The sequence below is a fragment of the Phascolarctos cinereus genome, unplaced genomic scaffold, assembly GCF_003287225.1.
Source record: "Phascolarctos cinereus isolate Bilbo 61053 unplaced genomic scaffold, phaCin_HiC Scaffold_4;HRSCAF=312, whole genome shotgun sequence".
Lineage (NCBI taxonomy): Eukaryota > Metazoa > Chordata > Mammalia > Diprotodontia > Phascolarctidae > Phascolarctos > Phascolarctos cinereus.
This window is the reverse complement of record NW_027555847.1, coordinates 646745804-646768420: the sequence shown is the minus strand read 5'-3', so window position 1 is coordinate 646768420 and position 22617 is coordinate 646745804. Positions and strand designations below refer to the sequence as shown.

The window sequence follows — 22617 nt, the reverse complement described above, 5'->3', positions numbered from 1 at the left end:
TGGAATTCCATCTCTGATACTTACTATGTAGGGGACAAAGACAAAACATCAATTGACCTATCTAGCCTCAGTTCCCTCATCTGTAAAATGAGAATAATAAATACCCATAGTACCTAAGTCGCAGGTTGATTTGTGGATCAGAAGTGATAATGTGTGAAAAGTTTTTTCCAAGTTTTAAAAGTTTCACATCACATCCAGGCACATGACCAGAGCAACTGGGAGGCAGCCTAGTACAGTGAAAAGGGGCTCTAGAAATGGATGAGGCTCTGGAAACGGAGGAACTAATGCTTACTAGTTGTGTACCCTAGAGAGTTGGATTAGTGGCTCTCAAACCTTTTGGTCTCAAGTACCCCTTTTACACTCTTAAAAAATATGGTCAAAATAAGATAAACTGAGGCACAAAGTTCTGAGCATAATCAATTTATTAGTAAAGTAGCAAATCAATCTTATTTCAGTTGAGGACCCTTCCCCCTCCAAAAAAAAAACCCTTTTGTTTATATGGGTTATATCTATCCATATTTAGTATATAAGAAATTAAAATGTCTTAGTATTATTATGCAGATGGTTTTGACTTCACAGATCCCCCTGAAAGGGTGTCGAGGGCCAACCACGAGTCCTTAGACTATATTTTGGGGACTGCTGGACTGGATGTTCTGCAATGTCCCTTTCTGGCTCTAAATCAATGATCTTACGAGATTACCATCTGTTCAACATCTGCCCTGATTCTCACCACTGGAAATAGTACCTTTCAAACCAGATCACTAAAAACCATGACCTAATCCACTTGGCTTCACAACACCCCCACTGTAGGGCTAAAGTCTTGACCGTTGAAGGAGTGAGTATAAAGTCACCCAATCAACTCTTTCTAGCTGGCTCCAGACCAAATTATGCTTCATATCCCATCCAACCATCCACATTGGCCAACTTTTCATCTGCCCTACAGGTGTGCCCTCCCCTTCACGCCTTTCCAACTACTATTCTGGATACAATAATCAACTCCATAGAAATCTGCTCTCAATTGCCTTGACTCCACAGGTCAAAACTCTCTACTGTGTGTTGCCTTCCCCCACAGAATGTAAGCTCCTTGAGGGCAAGAGATACAAATAGAAAACTATTTGTATCCTTATTGTTTGGTATAGAGGCAGTCAGGAATAAAGTATATAGAGTGTAGTAAATAGAGCCCTGGGCCTAGAGTCAGAAAGACTTGAGCTTAAATCTGGCCTCAGACACTTACTAGATATGCTACTTTGGGTAAGTCACTTACCTCTGTTTGTTTCAGTTTTCTCAACCGTAAAGTGAGGATAATAATGGCACCTATCTTCCAGGGTTATTGCGAGGTTATTAAATGAGATAATATTTGTAAAGTGGTTAGCACACTGCATAGCACCTAAAAGGTGCTTAATACATGCTTCTTTCCTTTCTAATAAGTACTTAAGAGGCAGCTAGGTGGCACAGTGCATAGAGAACGAGCCTTGGAGTCAGGAGGACCTGAGGTCAAATCTAGCCTGAGACATATAACACTCAACTAGCTATGTGACTTTGGGCAAGTCACTTAACCCCAATAGCCTCACATACATACATGAAGAAAGTAATTAATTCAATAAGTACTTAATAAATGCTTTTTTCATTCATTTACATAGATATTGGTTGTCACTTCAATTATTATGGAGAGAGAGCAATGGAAAACCAATGGGACTCAGGTACTCCATTTGTACCCACACGATGTCAAGCAAACAAGAGTCCCTAGTATATGAGATGGATCACCTTCGACTAATTTATAGGGGGACATGGACAGAAGTCATGATGAGAGGGCACTTTTGGGTCGCCATCTATACCACTGGAGAGAGTATCCCACATCAGTGAGACAACATAGACACCAAAGAATAAGGTCTGGACCAGTGATTTCAATGATAAAGAGGACTCCCAGATGAGAAAACACCTTCTACTAATACAGTCATCATGTTCTCTGTAACTTAGAATCTTAAAAGATTTGCTTAGTGCTCTGGAAAGTTAAGTGACTTGTCCAGGGTAACACAGCCAATATGTGTCAGAGGCAGGCCATGAGCCCAGGCTCTTTGGTTTCAAGTTCAACTCTCTATCTATGACATGAGGCTGCCTCTCTACCAAAGTATTATATCTACAAAATAATGAGTCAGTGTGAAAAGTCTGACAAGCAGAATAGAAAAAGCATTTAAGGGGTCAACAGAAGACCCAGGATCCAACTTTAACACCTATCAGAGCCTCTGGGAAAGTCCTTCCTTCCTCCCACCATGCCTCAGATTTTTCATCTGCATAAATGAGGTTATTAATGGGGCATTCTACCACTAGAACTGATTATGAATTACAAAATCCCGCTGATGGTATGATAACCAATGGTTCAAACAAATGATCAAATGAGAAACAAGAGTAACACGAGAGTAAAATGAGACATGATAGAACCAATACAGTACTTAGAATAATCCTCCAAAAATGAAGTACAGTAATAATAATTATTATTACCATTATAACTAGCATTTATATAGTACTTTAAGGTTTCAAAAGAGTTCTCTATATCACTGAAATCACTGGCTCAGTCTTTATGCTTTGGTGGCTTTGTTGTCTCACTGATGTGGGATACGCCCTCCAGTGGTGCAGATTGCGACCCAGCACTGCCCTTTCGCCTCGTATGACTTCTATCTATATCCTCCTATAAATTCTTCAAAGAGGATCCATCCCATGTGCTGGGGGCCTTCCTTTGTTTGACATTGTATGGGTACAAATGAAGTACACTGGTTTTCCATTGCTCTCTCTCTATAATAATTGCAGCAACAACCAATGTCTGTCTATAAGGTTTACACAAAGTTTTGCACAAGTTTACAAATATCTTATTTTATCCTCACAACAACTCTGGAAAGATAGGTGCTATTCCTATACTCATTTTACATGAAAAAAATTGAGGCAAAAAGAAAGGTTGGATTATTTGCCCGGGGTCACAGAGCTAAGCATCTGAGGCAAAATTTGAACTCCAGTCCTCCAGAATCCAAGTTCATTACTCTCGATACCCTGTCCACCTAGCAGCCACAGAGACAAGAGCACAGCTTACTTTGGATAAAGTCACTTGAGAGGCGCAGGTTTCCTCCTCTGCATAACGAGGGGTGGCAGTAGATGACCCCTAAGGTCTCTTCCAAATGCTGACATTCTCACAGACTCAGAAAATATTAAGAAGAGACGTTCTCTCCAAACACAGAAAGTCAGAAGTGAGGGAAGTGAAGGGCACATAGAAGTGGATGTACCCACCCTAGGCAACCAGTGAGTGGCAAGAGCGAGGTTGGAACTAAGGGCTCATGATCCCGGCACAGTGCTCACCATTGCACTATATTATTCTCAACCGAGAGAGAAATAGTCATTTGATAGAATTACTTCAAATTACAGTCCCCACCATATCTACTTTTATGTGTTTACTGTTTCTTCTTGTTCAGTCGTTTCGGTTGTGTCCAACTCTTTGGGACCCCCTTTGGGGTTTCTTGACAGAGACACTGGAATAGTTTGTCATTTCCTTCTCCAGCTCATTTTACAGATGAGAAAACTGAGGCAAACCAGGGTTAAGTGACTTGCACAGGGTCACACAGCTAGTATTTGAGGCTGGATTTGAACTCATGAAGATGAGTCATCCTGATTCCACGTCCAGTACTCTATCCATGGCACCCCTTAGCTCCTTACATATCATCAAATTCTGTCATTGGCAGTTAGGTGTTACGGTATATAGAAAGCACTGGAATCGCAGTCAGGAAGACCTGAGTTCAAATCTTGTGACTCTAGGCTAGTCATTTAACCTCTGTCTACCTCAGTTTCCTCAACTGTAAAATGAGAATAATAACAGCAACTACCTCCCAGAGTTGCTGTGAGGATCAAATGGGAGACTATTTGTAAAGTGCTTAGCACAGTACCTGGCACATAGTATGCACTAGATCAATGCCAGCTATTATTATGATTATTAGACCTCGAGTAGGTCGCTATTTCCTCTGCAAGCCACAGGGGTAAAATGAGGACACAGTGTTTCAGGCAGAGCAGCAGCAAATTAGTATCTGAAGTCTCTCAGCAAAAGAAAGAGAGAAGAGGTAGGTAATTAGATAAATGTAAATAACTGTAGCCTTGCTGGTAATTACAGTAATGCTGGAAGACGACAATTGAGGGCTGTTTCTGTTTATAGTAGGACCAGCCAGCAGTCTGCTAGGTGCCAATCAAAGCCAGCTGAGCAAGCTCGTACCCCAGCCCAAAAGAAGGCAGTAAAGCCTGCAGGAGTCACCATCAGCGAAGCACCCAGCAGGGCAATACAAAGCAGCATTCAAGGGCTAGCTATTAGACAGCTAACGTGGGGAAGAAAGGAATGTGGCCAATGTAGGCAGGGCCTGTGCAGAACATAATGTCTGTGTATTGGTCAGTGCCAATCAGCAGCTCTGCCTGCCCAAGGGGGAGATGCGTCTCCATCCTGGGGGAGGCAGTGAAAAGGTCACAGGAATGCCTCTCTGTTCTCAAGTAATGAGAATGAGTGAAGTGCTCTGGGGACGAATACAAGTAGGGCTTCAAGGAGGAAAAAACGTCTGGAGGGGCAGAGAAGCCTCCTAAACTGAGCCTAGAAGGTGGAGGACAGGGGGAAAATGTGGCCACTAAAATGCCTGGGACTAGAATACATGTGAGGCTCTCCCTTTAAAGGGGACAACCAGACCCTCTGAGGAAGCAGCTTCTTCTGATCCAAAAAATAGATAGACAGACAGATAGATAGATAGATAAAGACAGATATAGATAGATGGAGAGATACATACAGATACAGACATATAGACAGATGGGTATAAAGATAGATTAGAGAGAGATAGAGATACAGATAGACGGATAAAGAGAGAGAGGAATAGACAGATATAAAGATAGATAAGAGAGATAAGAGAGATATAGATAAGAGATAGTAAGACAGAGATGGATAGATAGATAGATAGATAGATAGATAGATAGATAGATAGATAGATAGATAGACAGATATAGATAGATAAGAGACAGAGATAGAGAGAGGGAGAGATAGACAGATATAAAGATTAGAGAGAACTAGATATAGACAGACAGACAGACAGATAAACAGAGACAGAGAGAGAGGTATAGATAGAGATAAAAATACATAAGAGAGAGATCATAGAGATAGAGAGGGATATAAAGATAGATAAGAGAGATAGAGATAGAAGAATAGATAGATATAGATAAGAGAGACAGAGATGGATGGATGGATGGATGATGTGAATATACAAGTACCACCAATCAATCAACAAGCAGTTATTAGCTCCTACCGTATGCCTATGATCCTCATTAAACATTCCATTTACCAATCCAGGCAGACTTCCTAGAGGAAAGGCTGACTTTCTAACCCTTTCCTGGAGGGGGCTGAACCTGATATGGGCCTTGAACAATGACTACGATGGGCCAGGTTTAGGAACAGACATAGGTGGAGGGAGGGAGGATAGTATGGGCCAAAGTTATGAAGCTGAGAATAAGCTGGGTTTAGACAGGGAAACAGAAGGGAAGATGGCCCGCCTGGAATGTGTATAGGAGAACAGGAATAGTCAAAAACAGAAGAGTCATCATTAATATGTATAACAAATAAATTAATATGTATAATAAATTAATATGTATAATAAATGACATTTTAGGGTTTATAAGGAATTTTCAAATAAACAATTCAACTCAATATCAAATAGTTACGTGTTAGGCAGTCAGGGTACAAAGACAAAACAAAAATAGTTCCTGCCTTTAAGGGGCTTAGAGATAGATCACAATTAATCTTAGGTCTAGAGCTAGAAAGGACAGTAGAGTTCAAGTAAATAGGAATTTTTAAGCATCTATTGTATGTCAAGCATTGGGGATCCAAAGAAAGGGAGGAATAAAACCAGGCTCTAGTCTCAAGGAGCTCACAGTCTAATGAGGGCGATAATATGAACAAAGCTGTGTACAAACAAGACACACGGAAGTTAACTAGGGGGGCGGTCTCAAAAGGAAGCCCTCAGATTAAGGAGAACTAGGAAAGGCTTTATGAAGAAGGAGGAATTTTAGCGGAGACTTGAAAAAAACTAGGGAAGCCAAGAGGCGAGGATGAGAAGGGAGAGGGTTCTAGCCATGGGGGATGGTCCGTGAAAACTGCCTGGACTGTCTGTGCAAGGAACAGCTGTCACCAGACTGAAGGCCTTTTCATCTCACCCCTTCTTTCTACAAGTGAGGAAAAAGAGGTCCAAAAACGCTAAAAGACTTAGCCAAGGTCACACACAGGTGATCCTGGCAGAGTCAAGATGTGAAGCTAGGACCTCCAACTCCAAATTCAGTGTTCTTTTCAAGGCATCATCCTGCCTTCCCAAAAGAAGGGCAATCACTATTATCCCCATTACATAAAGGACAAAACTCTAGCTCACACAGATTAAATGATTTGCCCAGGATCATCAAAGCTCATATTTATCAGAGTCAGGATTTGAACTCACAGCTTCCTTGATTCTAGGGCTGACCTGCTCTCCACTGGACCATGACATGCTTTTGCTGTTTGAGCTTGGACTCAAAAGGGCTTTCCAGGTTCTTCAGTTTCATCACGTTTTGAGTCAATTCATCAAGTTTTTATTAAGCACCTACTGGATGCTAGGCAAAAAAGCAGACCAGCCCCTAGAATCAGGAGGTTCCGAGTTGAAGTCCTGACTCTGACACACGAGCCGAGTGGTCAATTCACTGGGCTCAGGGCCCTGGCTACTTTCTAGGAACACAAACTGCAGCCTAATTGCCAATCCGTATCAACAAAGCTTCCAGAGTAGGAGTTTCCTACATCAAGAAAATTGCAAATCTTGCCCCAAAATCTTAACTTTAAAAGTGCCAGAAACTTTACCAGGTATGAGGATTTTTGTTTAGTGGTTTTTTTTTCCCCCATCATACTGATCCCCATTTGGGGTTTTCTTGGCAGAGATACTACGGTGTTTTGCCATTTCCTTCTCCAGCTCATTTTACAGATAAAGAAACTGAGGCAAACAGAGTTCAGGGACTTGCGTAGGGTCACAAGGCTAATAAGTGTCTGAGGCCAGATTTGATCTCAGGTCTTGTGCCACCTAACTACCCAGATAGGAGGATACAAAGACAAAAGAAACAGCCCCTGCCCCCAGGGAGCTTACATTCTACTAGCAATACAAGATGGGCTAAACCTAAGCAAGTAAGTATAACACAAAAGAATTGCAAGAGGGAGGACACCCTAACAAGAAAAGGGTAGGGAGTAATCTGGAAAGGCTTCCTGGAGAACAGAATCTCCACAGTCCCAAGGCATAACAGCATCTTTTTTCTCATGTTTATATGGAACATGGCAAAGACCTGAAGCTTGTCCAGAAAGCAAATCTTGATGGATTCCAGATGAGTCTCTATCAGCTGGGTACTCATCTCCCATTATTCCAGGCAACTTCAATCTCCCATTTAAGAGCACATCCAAGTGGGTCCACCCTTGGCCTCCTACATCCATTCTCCACCCCCACCTTGTTCCAGTTCCCCTGACTACTCACCTCAGGGAAGCAAAGTGGGCTCAGGTCTTCACCAAATAAGGTCCCTTTGGTCCAGCCTGGTTTGGGAAAAAGGAAAAAAAATAAAGTCAGACATCTCTCCAGACAGCTGGTGCTCTCAGGCCCCACCCTGAGCCAGATAGTCAGAGACAGAATGGGAAAACCTTACCCAAGACCACACAGCTAGTGACTGACATCGATGGAATATGAACCCAGGTCGAAGTAATTTACAGGCAAATTGTTGCATGTTTAAGACAGCAAAGTCTAGGAGATAGAGTCTCTGAAGGACAGAAAGGTTCTAGGGAGAGAGGAGTCTGAAGGGAAGTTTGTCTGCCCAGGCTTTTGCATATAGGCCACACAGAGGGTATATACAAAAAGACAGATGCTCAACAGTCACAAAATCACAAAAAGTGTCAGAGCTGAAAGAGACCTCTGAACACAGATAATGTTAGAACTAGAAGAAACCTCAACACAGGAAACACAGAATTATAGAAGCAGAACAGAATCTGAAAATCTACAGAACATAGAATCTGAAAAAAAAAAAAAGAGGGGCCTGAGGTATCAAACAGAAAGCCTGAAACAGATTAAAATGTAACTGGGAATTGCTTAGCAAAATAAATAAAAATACATGTTAACATTTGGTTTCCTAAGTCAATATGTGGCTCACAGAGATCCTTATGTATGTTTTGTGGCCCCCTTTTCTATATAAATTTGATACTACTATCTTAGAACACAAGACACTGGGACTAAAAGGGGACTAAAAAGAGAACATTACAGCTGGAATGAACCTTAGAGACCTCCACAGAGTGTCCACCTAGAATTATTATCATTTTCTATAATAAAAAGGATGCTAGATTTTGAAGCAGACAACTTGAATTGAAATCCTAGCTTGGCCAATTACTAGTTTTCTTGACCTTAGGCAAGTTATTTAATCTCTCTGGGCCTCAGTTTCCCTCATCTGTAAAACAGTCAGGTTAGATCTCTGAGGTCCCTTTTAGCCCTACGGTCCTAGCCTGTGGGCTCTCAGCTGTGTCTTAATGAGCAGGGATAGACAGCACTGAATGTGTAGATGAGACAGCTGATAAGTTAAAGGGCCCATCTGTTTCCAGGGTATAACTCAAAATTTATTAAGCACTTACCATGTTTAAAACACACTGCTGGGCACTGGAAGAGATGGGCTTAATCATAACACCTAAGATGAAATATGCATCACTAAGAAAATTATCCTCCAGTGGAGACATATATTATGACCTATTCATATAACATAATATAGGCAGCTGGTGTCACAGTAGCCAGAGTGCCAGATGTGGAGCCGGAAAGACCTGAGTTCAAGTCTGGCCTCAGACACTTACTAGCTGTTTAACCCCAGGCAAGTTATGTAACTACTGCCTGCCTCAATTTCCTCATCTGTAAAATGTGGATGACAAAAGCACCTACCTCCCAGGGTAGTTGTGGGGATCAAACGAGATCCTATTGGTAAAGTGCTTAAACTTTAATACATGTTAGCTGCTATTATTCTATCTACAAGACAGATGTGTGGCTGGATGAGGCACTTGGCCTTTCACCAAGATAGTCTTCTAACAAAGCATGACATGAGAAGCTGAATCTCATTGGGATATTACAAAAAGAGAAACTGAATCCCTGAAGACCTGGGTTCTAATGCCAGTGATTTCCTGTGTGTCTCTGGACAAGTGTCTTTGCCTCTCTGGGCCTTGGTTATATCCTCCACAAAACAGGGGCCGGTGGCTGGCCCCAAAGGAATGATATGACTATCAAAGGAAAGTCGGACTGCCCTTTTAAATACAGAAAGTTAGTTCCAGATACACAACCCACAATGAAAAAAGCCTGCGGGGACAGTAACTATTCACCTCTCTGATTAGGACTTGATGGAGATACTGGTGGCATAGTGGATGGAGGGCCAATCTTGGAAGCCCTGAGCCCAAGTCCTGCCTTTGACATCTCCTGGCTGTGTGACCCTGGGGAAATCACTTAACATCTCAGGGCTCTAGACAACTCTTTGGGAATATTGAAAATACTGTTGGAAAGGTACCTCGGTGAAGGGAATTTCTTTATCTATGACTTTTAAATACCAATGAAATCACAGGTTTAGTCAATCTCCTAATTATTAATCGGGTGGGATTTAAAGAGATTCTTGTTTTTGAATCAATTGGGTTTTTTATGGTCTCCCATAGAGGCTCCCAAGTCAGGCATGATATAAATGTCAGGCATGATATAAAGGAAATCCACAGCTGCAGACAGCTTCTTTTTACTGTTACTCCTTTCTCCTCCTGTTGTTGCTACCTGACAACCCACCCCCCCCACCCCCACCATCACCATCACCTAGGAATGCCTCCTGTCGCACCAAGGGCTGGTGGCCAGATCACAAAGTCCACAGGACAAAGACCATTTTCATTCAGAACTCTTTCCCCTGCCAGGGAAAGCAAGGTATTATTCTCTGTAGCCTTAGTTTCTCTATCTGTAAAATAAGCCCTTCCAGCTCATGTATTCCGTGTTCTTGATCAACCAAGCAACAATATTGATTAGGTATTTATTATATGTCCATTCTGACATGCTAAGGTCCCTTGTAGCTCAGATATTTTATGCTGAATGAAAGGAAAAAGTATTATAAGCTTTTGGACAATACTAAGGACCAAAAAAAGACAAAAAAGGGAGGGAGTCCCTGTGTTTAAAGATTTTACGGGAGGAGACAGAGGCAGCCAGGTGGCACAGTGAATAGAGCACCAGGCCTGGAGTCAGGAGGACTCATCTTTCTGAGTTCAAATCCGGCCTCAGACACTTACTAGCTGTGGGACCCTGGTCAAGTCACTTAATCCTGTTTGCCTCAGTTTCCTCATCTGTAAAATGAGCTGGAGTAGGAAATGGCAAACCACTCCTGTATCTTTGCCAAGAAAAGCCCAAATGTGGGGCAGCTAGGTGGTGCAGTGGATAGAGCACCAGCCCTGGAGCCAGGAAGATCTGAGTTCAAATCTGGCCTCGGACACATAACACTCACTAGCTGTGTGACTCTGGGCAAGTCACTTAACCTCAACTGCCTCTCCAAAAAAAGAAAGAAAAAAAAAGAAAAGAAAGAAAAGCCCAAATGGAGTCACATAAAGTCAGATACAACTGAAAAGCCTATTGAACAACAACAAGGAGGGGGAGAAAATGAATAATAGGGTGGTAACAAGCTGGAAAGAGAATTTGGGTCTATACAGCCACAAGGATGGTAAGTTGATCCATGGACCAGGAGACTGACATGTCCTTTGCAAAAGCAATCTAGAGCAGATGATAAGATAGGCCAGATAGAATATAAGGTGGGATGAGTGTGACCTTGGTCTAGTCTGAGGTTGGTGAGATAGAATGGGCTACAAGAGTTTGTAGCTCACCAATCAAAACAGATGAGCATATCAGATTTTAAGTTCCTTGAGGGCAGGGACTGTTTTCACCTTTCTTTGTACTCCCAAGCTTAGCATAATACCTGGCACATAGCAAATACTTAATAAATGCTTTCTGACTTGACTAAGACTTAAAGCAGAATGCCAAAGTTCTTTTGAAGAATTTAGAATTTTATGTTCTATTGGATTGGATTGGATTGGATTGGATTAGATTAAATGAAGAACTAGTAGGTGCTTAATAAGTTGACTTGACTCTGACCCAGGGCAATAATGCCAGTACCACAAGAAACCTTTCCAAGTGTTCCTTAATCTTAATGCCTTCCCTCTCTTGATTTATCCTGTATGTATCATTTGTACACAGGTGCTTGTCCACTGTCTCCCCCCCCCCCCCCCCCCGTTAGACTGTCTGGACAGCAGGGCCTTTTCCCTTTCTTTGTATCCCCAGTGCTTAGCACAGTGCTTGGCATATAGCAGCCCCTTAATAAGTATTAGTTGATTGATTAGATAAAACATTTATTAAACACATGCTACATGCCAGGCACTGTGCTAAACAAAAAGAAAGGCAATCTCTTGCCCCAATGAGTTTATATTCTAATGAGAGACAACACACAAAACGGAGCTAATAAAGGGGTAGGGGCAAGGTGGAACAGTAGCCTGGAGAGAGTGATAAGCACAGCTGGTGTAGGAACTTTCTCAAATGGAGGTTCCAAGTCGGAACTCATGCGTTGGGGGAGGAAGTCTCAGAGCAGCAGAAGCATCTGCTGGAGAAGAGGTAGAAAAGGAATCCAGAGAGCTTTATGTTCTAAGGTTCCTTCCAGTTCTGACATTCTATGTTTTATGTTCTACTTTAATATTCATTCAGGGAAGCTGGGCAGGGATTTCTATACCCATTTTACAAATGAGCAAATTGAGACTGGGGTTAAGCAACTTGCTGAAGAGCACACAGCTAATTATTAGGAAGAAGACTAAACCTAAGGCTTTCTGACTCCCTAGCAAATGTTTTTCTTCCTACTTCTGACCCTTATTAAAGGTACCTTGTGATTTTTCTCTTTTGTAAAAAAGAGGACATAAAAGTATGAGGATTCTGTATAATCTATAAAAAGTTTTGACCTCTTGTTTCTTATTCCATCATGTTTTCCAAAATAATTTGCTCTTTTCCCCGACACCAACCTTTGTGTTGAAGTCATTGATCATTACTGTTTAGAGATGGGGATGGGGACTGAACCTGTGATTTCATTAATATAGTTTCCTCCCAGAAGAGTAAACTCACTCTCCCAATGCATGTCAGCAAGAGCTACCCAGGGCACTGAGAGATGAAGCGATTAACCCAGGGTGACACAGGCAGTATGTGTCCAAGGCATGACATGAGCTCAGGCCTTCCTAGCTCTAAGACCAACTCTCTATCCACTATGCCACACTGTCTCTTACTAACATTGGTTTAGGGGGTCTTATCTAATTCTTTGTAGAACTGTTTGGCCCACTCATTCTCTGGAGCAGATGGATATTGCTACATAAGCTGTGATTATCTTCAGGGCAGTACATCTGCCAAAGGTATTCCCCATCATCATGGAGAGTGTCTAACAGAGCCCAAGTGGAAGAGAGAGGGAACGACTTCCAGATGCTCAGATGTATTTATGGATGACATTGTGTTGACTGTATCAAGCCCCAGCTGATCACTAGGCCCCCTAAATCAGCTCCTCAATCACTCAAAAAAAAATAACAATCTATTCCCTAGCTCAGGACAACAAAAGACAAGGACGTGAAGAATGCCTACTGTCCAAACTATAATATGCAGTTCGATGAACGATATACAGCCTTGGTTCATATGTCTTGGACAAACACTGGACATGGACAATGAATTTTGCCCAGGCCTGGACAGTGAGAGAAGAGCAGGCTAGAAACATTCCTCTACTTATGATGAAGCACATCTTCTGTCTCTAGGGGAACAGGTGATGGACTAGAGGCATATAACCAGATGTGCATTCTCAGATCTTAATAGGGAAAGCTTCTCCTTAAAGATAGCAGGGTTGGTGAGCATGACAGCTACAAGGGAAAATGACCATCAATAAAACACTTTAAAAGATGCACAGAGGGAAGGGAGGGAAGATACATAAAGGGTCAAAAAGACAGCTATTTGTTACTGCCTAATTATATTAACTGTATGTCATCATTCATGTTGGTTTGTAGTTGTTTCAGTCACGTCCGACTCTTCATGACCCCACTTAGGGATTTCTTGGCAAAGATACTAAAATGGTTTGCCAAGTCCTTCTCCAGTTCATTTTCCAGATGAGGAAACAGAGGCAAAGAGGGTTGAGTGACTTGCGCAGGGTCACGCAGCTGACTCTGGGTCTGGCACTCTATCCTCTGAACCACCTAGCTGCCCACCCAGCTATAACTCATAGTTCTTTATAATAACAATAATAATAATAATAAAAGCTAGCTTTTACACAGCACTGGCTAAGTGCCAGGTACTGTACTAAGCACTTCACAATTATTATTTCATTTAATCTTTTTTTTTTTTGGCTAGGCAGTGGGGTTAAGTGACTTACCCAGGGTTACACAGCTAATAAGTGTTATGTGCCTGAGGCTGGATTTGAATTCAGGTCCTCTTGGCTTCAGGGCTGGTGATCTATCTACTGCGCCATCTAGCTGCCCCAAGAATTTTTAAAAAGACAGTTCTTTTAATGGCACCAAGCTTCTGCCAGACACAAAGGTCCATCTTTTTAACAGCAAAATTATTACAATGACTCTACATGGCTTGAAATCATAGAATATCAGAGTCTTGAAAGTATTGGGCATATCCTTCAAAGGGCAACAGCAAAGGACAGGAGAGAGTGAATGGGGTGCAACATATTCCCAAAGAGACCACCTAAATGATATCATCCGAGAGAAGAACAAAGGAAATGTGGATGGAAGGTGGGCAGGTCAAGAGGAAAGGTGGAGGCATAGCTGATGGAAAGCCTTAAAGCCTGATCAATTTCCATGCAATGTCAAGGGCTAAAGAAAGGCCTTTGCCACACTCAGTGGGGGTCCCCTAAGGAAAATTTATGAGAGGCCATGGCCGGGTTCTACGTGATAATAATCTATATAATAATGAGAAGACATGGATTTATTTCAATTTTTACCACTGGAGAAAGGAGGTATGCCATTGTGATCACTGATCTACAGAAGTGTCAAGAAATTTTTTTTACACGTCAAGAAATCCTTGCACTCCTCCTCATATCACAGGGTTTATATGATTATAGATCTGGAAGGGACCATAAAGGCTCCCTAGTCCAAATCCTTCCCTTTACAGATGAGGAAACTGAGGCACAGGAAGGTAACTGAGTCACAAAGGTCACAAAAAAATAGTGAGCATTAGAGGGAAGGAAATAAATTTAGAAAACTTACAGTACTCTAGCAACATGAGTTACTATTACTGTAGTTATTACTATTTATGAATTGTATCAGGAAATAATACATACAGAAAATTCCAGTCTCACAAAAGCTCAACCTCCTGAAAGGCTCAAAGGTACACACACTGCCTATGAATTCAAGGTTAATGCACAGGTCACCTTGGTCTGTTCGACCCCAAGAAGGTTGGGGTCACCAATGTAGGGAGAGCACCCGGTAAAGGATGACTCTCACCTTGGGGAAGACCTCTGGGCAAGAGGCAAACCTTAAAGCACTTTATCAGCGTTAGCTATTATCCTTATTAATAGAGAACCAGGAAATCCCAGAATCTCAAAGCTGGAAGGGAGCATAATCTAATCCAACCTGAACATAAACAAGAATTACTTTCATAACATTTCCAACCAGTGGTCATGCAGACCCTTCTTGAAGACTTTCAGTGATAGCACACCACCTGCTAGGGCAGCCCATTTCACTTGGGGACAACTCTGGTAAAGACGAAGTTTTTCCTCAGATCGATCTAAATCTATGTCGCCATTTCCTCCATCCCCGCTGTCTCCCACCTTGGTCACAGTTCGGCTCTTTGGGGCCAAGAGAGGGAGTGAGCGAGCTACACAGAGTCCCAGGATACCTGGACCAAACCTGACACCCAGATGACTGAATGTGGGCTCTAGGGATGGGAGAGAGGGAGGGGAAGGAGTAGGGTGGAGCTCCCAGATGCTCCAGGGAAAATCTCCAGGTGCCTGACTCCCTAAATAGATCTGGAGCAGCTTTAGTGAAGGGCATGGCCTTCTGGCCTCCCTCAGAGATGGGAGTCATGATGAGGCAGCATTTCAACATAGGCGAGCCCAGGCAGGAGCCTCAGTGGCTCAGCCGCCCCCCTCCCCTCCCCAAGGGGGGAGGGGGAGACATGCTCCAATCTGCACAGACTCCCAGACTAAGAACTCAGAAGAGGAGACTACAGCATCAACATTGCTAGCTCTTCTTCTTTCAACCAATCAAGCATTTATCAGGCACCTAGTATGTGCCAGGCATCCTGCTAGGTCCAGGACAAAGGAAAAAAAATGAAAGTCTCAGTCTTCAAGAAGTTTAGTCTACTAGGCAACCAACATGTTCCCACAGAAGTATATTCAAAATATATCCTAGGTAACTGGGGAAGGGGAGGGGAGGGGAAAGGCACTAGCAGATGGGGGGATCAGGTTTCATGTAGGAGGTAGTGTTTAAACTGAGCTTTGAAGGAAAATTGGTATGCCAACAGGCTGAGATGAGGAAGATGTGTGTTCGAGATGGGGGAAGGCCTAGGTAGAAAAGCTATATACACTCACTCATTCTAAGCCATCAAAAGCTAAACAATGAGCCATAGAGGCTTGAGCTGGGGGCCATTACTGGCCAGTCACCTTGACCTCTGTCTTCCCACTGGACTTCGATGACTCTGGAAGACAGTGAGGATGACGACTTTGAGCAGCTCTGCCTCACTTAAATCCAATTCACACACAAGTCAAGACATCACCCTTATGATGTTACTGGTCCTCTTTGAGAATGAAGGATAAACGATAATAATGTAAGAAAAGCACAGAGAGGGGAGATTACGAGCCAAAGATATGGAACAATAAGGTTAGTCTGGCTCTACCCAAAAAGACATGAAGGGAAATTTCAGATAGATAGAAAGATAGATATGTGTTATATACACACATATGCATATGCATATGTGCATATATATGCATGCATATATATGTAGATATGTGCATATGTATGTGTTCATATGTGTGTATGTATATGTATGCACGTGCATTTATAAAATTTCCCTGTATATTATTTCCCCTTATGTTATTGTTATATTATTATATAATTTATCACATAAATTATATTATACAACCTGTTATATAATTTATATTATATAATTTACTTTTATATGTATATAAATCTGTATATATAAATATATTTATACGCATATAAATATATATGTATATATATATATATATAAATGTGTGTGTATATATGTATATATAAAGCTAGAAAAGTGAATTAGAGCCTGACTCAAAAAGGCTTTAAATACCAGAGGAGTTTGTGCTTGACCCTAAAAATAATAGGGAGCCGCTGCAGTTTCCCAAGCAGGGGAGTGACATGTCAGACATGTGCTTTAGGAATATCTCTTGGGCAGCTGTGTGGAGGACAGATTGAAGAGGGTTGACTGGAAGCCCTTCCCATTGATTCTGGCCCACTGGAGTCTCTCTCTGAAACTTTCCTGGCCTTTGCCATCTATGCCACCCTTTGAACACACCAGATATAACAGCAGAACATCAGGGCTGAAAGGGACCTTAGGCCAGAGAACACTGGAATATAGAATGGTGGTGCTGAAAGGGGCCTCAGAATCCAGAATGCTAGAATTGGGTGAGGACTTAAAGGTAATTGAGGCTACGCTCTTCATTTTACAAAACTGAGGCCCAGAGAAGTCACACAGCAAGTCAATCGGTAGTGTCACTGGAATCGGAACCCAGGCAACCTGATTCCCAGGTCTCAGGCGATTTGCAGTGCAGCAATCTCCCCCAAAATGGCAGGTCTTGTTACTCACCTTCCGACACAGAGGTATTTTGCCTCTTTAGTAAAACTGTGAGCTCTAAAAAGGAGGATTTCTCCATACTCCCAGCACCTGTCACTAGGCCCTATACATACCAGCTACTTAACAAATGCACGTTGAACTTAATTGGATTATCAGCTCCTGGTGTGTACAAAGTTTCTCATCTTGTCCTATCTCCCCAAAAGCATAAGGTATATGCCTGCTTGTGAGCGCACAGGGGCTCATGAAAACCCCTATCAACTGGCTGGTGCAGTGCTGATTCCCTAGGGACAAGGGATCTGGCAGTGGTGAGAGTAATCAATTCAGATTAAGAAACCCTATAGTCAAATCCCCACTAGCTCCATGGTCTTCAGTTTCCTAATTCATAAGATGGACAGAATAATGTATATAGTACTCCTCACAGAGGCTTTGAGGGGTCTTTAAAGGGGAGGGGGCAGAAGGGAAGTTGGTCAGCTCCATGATTTCATCAGTGACTGGATCTTCCTGTGTGGAAATTCCCTTTCCCTGCCCTATTGTGGCACCACCCAATCTTTCCAATCATGCTTCATCTTATCTCCCCTCCCCCCCAAGCACTCTCCAGATGTTACTTGATAAGTGACCGTTGAAGATTTGGTGCAGAGGAGTCATATCACTAGATACTGGGGTAACAGTGAGAAGGATGAGTTTGAGGGGAGAGGGAAGCAGCAGGAAGACTTTCTGGAGTTTATCATGCTGTAGTTCAGATAGATAATGATAAGGACTTGTGGCAAGATGAGAATAGAAACAGCCAGAAGGGGATTTGGAACCTGCCAAGTATCCAGTGTGCCACTGTCTTACCTACCCTGCAGGTGGGGGACTGCTTTATCCTTCTCTATCTAATTTTTAGTGTTGACAATTAGGAATGGTCCCCTGGGAGTGCTCAGTAAATATTTGTTGGCTGAAAGCTTAATGTCTTCAGATTGATGTCTATAGGCCTATAATGGACTGTCCCCCTCCTAGCCTGGTGGCAGCATCCATTCCCACTGCCCCCCCAAAAAAAAAAGATGCTTTCTTAACATTTCCACTAGGATCCATTAAGGGTTGACTTTCATTGTGGAAGAAATTTAAAGGTTGATATTTATTGTGTCAGAAATTTCGGGTTTAAATTTCACTGTGGAAGAAATTTAAGGATTGACTTTTGTTGGGGAGGAAATTTGGTGGCTAACTAGACCGAGGTCTGCAGGCTCTGCTTTAGCCTCATTTGGTGTATCTCTCCCATCATAAGGCCCTAAAGGTTATGAATAAATTCTCCAATTGATAATAATTGTGTAATTGATAATAATGGCTCATTTTTACATTTCTGTAACATTTAAGGTTCACAGAATGTAGCTCCTTGAGGGGCCTGGACCGTTTTGGTTTTGTCTTTATATCTGCAGCATCTGGGGATACAAAGTATCTGGTACATAGACACCTAAATATTTGTTGACCAATTGAGGTCTAACTTTCCTCTCAACTCTATGAGGCAGGTACTGCAATTACTATTCTCATCATTTTACCCACCAATAAGGAGATTGAGAGTTACAGAGAAATGACTTAGTCAAGTTCACAAAGTCAGTTAAGTTGGTAGAAGCAGGATTTGAACACAGGTCTCCTGATTTCCAAGTCCACTCCTGCTACACTGTGCTATTTTATGGTTTACCAAGTATTGTGTCTGCCTCTCCACCCAGTAATACTTTAGTGAGAGACCTCAGATTTAGGGAGACAAAGGTTTCGTTTCCTGCCTCTTACACACAGTAGGTGTGGGACTCCAGGCACTTCAGTCACCTTCCATACATATATTATCCCATCTGACCCGATTCCCCTACATACCCAGCAATCTCTTGCCTCTACCCTGTTGCTGTGCTCCGTCTTCGTCCGCAGAATTCCCCATCCATTCTTTTAGAAATAAGCACAATGACCACCTCTTCCATGAAGCCCCTCCTGACCCTGTTGGTCAGCAATGACCTCACAAAGTACTTTGTCTATACCTCTGTAATGGACCTATCATTTATCCTTGCTCTGCTTGGTTTTGCTTTGTTTTATTTTGCTTTGAGACTGGATTTCCCTGCTGTTCCCAGGCTAGAAGGATATCTGCCCCTCACAGATCCATCTCCACTGTTGATGAGCGCTAAATTCGAGTTAGGGTTTAACCCATTCCATTTCTGACTGGATTGGTTTGCCCCTACCTGAGTAGTCTGGTGGTGCCCACTGATGGGGGCTCACCGCTCTAGTGTGGGATACCCAATCGGGTGACGCCCTCCCTGCTCAGAACTGATCCAGCAGCCTCAGCCTGCCTGGTAATATGCACTTTCATATCCAGCACCTATCACGCATTTGTTTATATTTATTGTTGTTGTAGTTCAGTCATTTTAGTCACGTCCAATTCTTCATGACTCCATTTGGGGTTTTCTTAGCAAAGATACTAGGTTTCCCATTTCCTTCTCCAGCTCATTTTACAGACGAGGAAATTGAGACAAACAGGGTTAAGTGACTCACCCAGGGTCACACAGCTAGTAAGTGTTGGAGATTGGATTTTATTCAGCTCTTCCTGACCGACTCCAGGCCCTCATTCTATCCACTGTGCAACTGAACCATCCTATTCATTCATACGTTGTAGTTACCTATAAGGCAGCCAAATGACTCTGTTAGACCGTGAGCTCCAGAAGGGCAAGCACCCAGTTTTGTCTAAACTTTACATCTGTTACAAGTAGCTATCACAGCATTCTGCATACATAGTGGGTACTTAATAAATGTTTGCTGAATTAACCTCATTTTAAAGATGAAAAAACTGAATTAAGTTTAGTGGCCTGAACACTTGTCACAGAGCCGGTAAGCAGAATTCAGTCACATCTAATCAAGTGTCCTTTGTACCACATCACACTGCTCCTCATAATTATCATTCTGAGCATTCCCAGAGCTCTTTCATGTGCTGCATGTTCTGCCTAGTTTGACCCACACAACAGCCCAGCAAAACTATATGAAGGGTAAGGATAATTTCCCCCACATTTATATGGAGAACCTGAGGCATGGAGGTTAAAAGGTTAAGTACGGACCCAAGCTCTCATTTGGAAAAGACAATAGGAATCAGGTGTGAGAGAGAACAGCATCAGCTGCAGTGGTTAAGGAAGGCTTCCTGGAAAAGGTGGGATTTATCGGGAGTGGGCAAGATGCACAAAGGCAAAGCATGTGCCATGTGCCAAGCACTGGGGAAATGAGAAATGAGAAATGAGGAAGACAAAAGCAGTCCCCGTTCTCCAGGAGCTCACAGTCTAATGGAGGAGGCAATATGCAAAACAATGATGTACAATCAAGATACATACAGGATCCATTGGAGATAATCTCAAAGGAAAGACAATGAAAATGCAGTCAAGAGATGGAACAAGCAAGAGGCCAATAGTGATGAATCACAGAATGCATGGAGCAGCGTAAAGTGTAAAAAGACTGGAAAGACTGATGAATTTGGAGTCAGAGGACATGAAATCCTGCCTCTGTCACATATTATTTGTATGACCTTGAACATGTCACTTCAGCCTCAGTTTCCTCTTCTGCAAAATACAGGCATGCACCACCACACCCAGCCAGATTTTTATTCTTGAGCCATTCCTATCCCTCATGGTTTTCACTATGGAATATTGGTCCATGGGATTCTATCCATTCCTTCCCATGAACCCTTCAAAATCTGCTCACCCAAGGTCTAGGTTGCATGTTAAGATTATGTCTAACTTTTCTCAATCTCAAAAAGATGGCATGGTTAGTGCCCTACCTCCCCCAGGCTGCCATCATTCCAAAACTAATTCCTCCCTACTGGCCAGAATAAAATGCTGCATAAAATGCATGATATCCTCTTATAACCTTTTATCTATCCTGACTCCCTGGAATAAGGCAGACCTTTTTTCAGAGCCATATTCAAGTCACAGGTCTCATTCTACCTCCTCTATGATAACTATGAAATCATGTCACCTTGGTGTCCTGGGTTCAAGGATTCTACATTTGAAGGTCCCTTCCAACTCTGGCATTCTATGTCCTAAAATCTCTTCTACTTGGTTCTTAGAGAAGGCTGATAAAAATGGAATATAGTAAAAAAAAATAATGATGACAGCAGTTCACATTTCCATAGCACTTCGTTACAACAAACTCACAACATTAGGAGTCATGTATTAATTATTACTATTATCATTATTATTATTACTCTTTTACAAATGAGAAAACAGAGGCTTAGGCAAGTTAGATGGTTTTCCCACAGTCAAAGAGAAAAGAGGCAGAAGTTTAACCCAGAACTCCAAATTCCCACCTCAACACTTGTTCCACTACACCATGTAACAAGTAAATATTGGGTTTGGGTTAGTGTAAGCAGGGAATGCTTCCTGGAGAAAGTAGAACTGGAACTGTGTCTTGAAGGATGTCCAGGATTCTGAGAAAAGAACAGACAGGGAGAAGGGAAGGCACCAGAGGCTTGGGAGTTATATAGCTACAAGAGCAGGTTGTCCTCCTCCTCAGGAAAGAGAAATGAAGAGGGGTACATACGTCCAGAATACGAGATCCTCAGTTCTGCACACCTAGGGAGAGGCGGATGCTAAAGGAAGAAATTTGGGGGTAAATGGAAGGGTTCAGTGAAAATTTACCAAGCACCTTCCTCACAACAACCTGGTAAAGAAGGTAAGCATGAGTATTATCATTCCCATTTTTCAGATGAGAAAAACAAGGCTAAGTGAAGTAACTTGTCCAGAATCAGACAACTATTAAATGCCAGCATTGGGATTCAATCCCAGGTCTCCTAACTCCTGGTCTAATTCCATTTCCAAATCCAAGAAAACTTCACCCAACTTCCCAATTTTGCCTAAGGGATTAAACACCCAGTGAGGGCTGACCACATCAAGGGCAGAGCTCAGAAGTCAAAGAGTTCCCAAAGCAGAGCCTCATTAGAGAGAAGCATGAGGGTGCATGGGGTCTGCAATTAGCCTGGATCAGCAAAGAGTCATTGTTTCTGGCCCCAACTGGCCCCAATTGCCTAGTCCTTTGAAGAGAGATGAGAACTGAAATCAAAGAGAATCCAAGGTCAGAGCTGGAAAAGACTTGAGGATTCGTCTAACCTGGGGTTTTAAACCCTTTTTGATTTCAACAGACCCTTATGTCTATCTGACAAATCCTATGGACACCCTTTGCGTAACATTTTTTTTATTTTCATAATTGCAAGAAATGCTAAATTTCAGTTAGAGGTTGGCGAACCTGTGGCCTCAAGGCCATATGTGGCCCTCTAGGTCCTCAATCCAAACTTCACAGAACAAATGTGGATTCCATTAAAGAGCCACACTTGAGGACCTAGAGAACCACACGTGGTTAGAGAAAATAAAGATGTGGGGTTTTGAGGGATCCCAACAATCTCTGCATGGCCCCAGCTTAAGAATCCCTGTTTTGTCTAACCTCCTCATTGTACAGAAGTAGAAACCAAGTCCCAGAGATGGGAATTAATGTGCCTGATATGACACAGAGATAGAGACAGAATAGAATCCAGGTCTTCAAAAACCCAGGAAAGAATTCTTTCTATTGTACCTGTCAGTCATTCACAGACATTCGGATTTCAAAAGTTCCAAGGATCCATGATTTCAGTGGTATTACTGTTTCTCTGACCAGCATGGATCCCGACTTTTTTACACTTAATTTCATCCCCTCTTGTCCAGCTACATTTCTTAGCTAAGCTGATCTTCAGAGGACATATACA

General features: G+C 42.4%; 1 protein-coding gene across 1 annotated transcript in view; it reads right to left on the bottom strand.

Moving 5' to 3' along the window:
• The window catches only part of PTP4A3 (protein tyrosine phosphatase 4A3), a 197250-nt gene that overhangs the window by 103651 nt on the left and 70982 nt on the right, over positions 1–22617 (bottom strand). The window contains exon 3 of the mRNA XM_020994927.2: positions 7542–7597. The gene's annotated coding sequence lies outside the window, so the exon portion shown is untranslated. The remainder of the gene's footprint in view (positions 1–7541; positions 7598–22617) is intronic.